Source organism: Pundamilia nyererei, unplaced genomic scaffold (genome assembly GCF_000239375.1).
Source record: "Pundamilia nyererei isolate P.nyererei 1_Seehausen unplaced genomic scaffold, PunNye1.0 scaffold00316, whole genome shotgun sequence".
Lineage (NCBI taxonomy): Eukaryota > Metazoa > Chordata > Actinopteri > Cichliformes > Cichlidae > Pundamilia > Pundamilia nyererei.
Window position 1 is genome coordinate 380,436 of NW_005187717.1, and position 1,322 is coordinate 381,757.

The following is a 1,322-nucleotide window of genomic DNA, read 5'->3' on the forward strand; positions in this document are numbered from 1 at the left end:
GGGCTGTTTTTTTTCTGTGTTTCTGTACTGTGCTTAAGACTCTTTCTAGGTCCCTCCCCTAATGAAGCGTAGTGAGCGGCTGATTGGACCATGGAGCGGGGATTTGTCTCTTTCTCTCCTCCAACCTTATGTGAGTCCCTACACGCCTAGACGCGTAACATAAATGGGGGCTCGTCCCTTTTCGTTCGTGTGATTGGTTCGTTTCCTTTTTGAGTTTGCGGTGGGGGGAAACGTGGTGGTGGGTGTGGGACGGCGGAGAGTTTCGTTTGTCTGTGCGGTGGGCGCGAGTTTTCAGCTCTGGAGTGTGCGGATGCGGTTGGTTGTCTGCAGAGTTGTGTTTTTCTTTGTTGCTTTGCTTGTGATGTCGTTTGACATGGATGCTTTTGAGCAAAAGCCCTCCATTGAGAAGTTGGAGCGGTGCACAAAAGCAGATTTGTTGGTAGTGGCTAATTTGTTCAATGTGGATGTTCCGTTGCATTCTAAGAAGGCGGAAATTAAACAGTGTTTGGTAGAGGGACTGGTGGACAGGGGAGTGTTTGGGAGGCAGAAAACCTCGCCGAGTGGGTCTGGGAGTTTGGAGACGGCAGTAGGGGCGGAAGCTGCTGGGGCCGTCCCGAAACCTCCCAGGTTGATTCATATTTTACTGCTTTTGAGCGCATCGCAACCACTTTAAAATGGCCAAAGGATGTCTGGAGTCTGTTGTTGCAATGCAAATTAGTAGGAAGAGCGCAGGAGGTTTGTGCGAGTCTTTCCATTGCTGACAGTTTGGATTATGAGATTGTCAAATCCACTATTTTGCGGTCTTATGAATTAGTCCCGGAGGCGTATCGACAGAAGTTTCGTGCCAGTCGCAAGTCCGACAGTCAAACGTTTGTGGAGTTTGCACGTGAGAAAACTGTGATAAGTGGGTGGCTGCCAGTAACGCGGAGAGCTTTACTCAGCTGAAAGAGTTGATCCTGCTGGAGGAGTTTAAGACATGTCTCCCCGAAACTATCATGGTGTACCTTAATGAACAGAAGGTGGGATTATTGTCTAAAGCCGCTGTCCTTGCCGATGAATTTGTGTTAACTCATCGTGCTGCACTTTCAACAGCGTGCTGTGAGTACACTCCCGCAACTCATCCTGCCAAAAGTTATAGGGTTTCCCCTAAGCGCCAGACACGGTCTGCTGCTATTCCTGTGTCAGATCGCAAATGTTTTTGTTGTCATGAAATCGGGCACCTCGTTGCTGCTTGCCCATCACTACAGCGCAGGGAGCAGGCCAACACGGTGAGGAAGCCGAAAAGTGTGGGTTTCGTTCGCTCTATGTCTGCTTCCACTTCA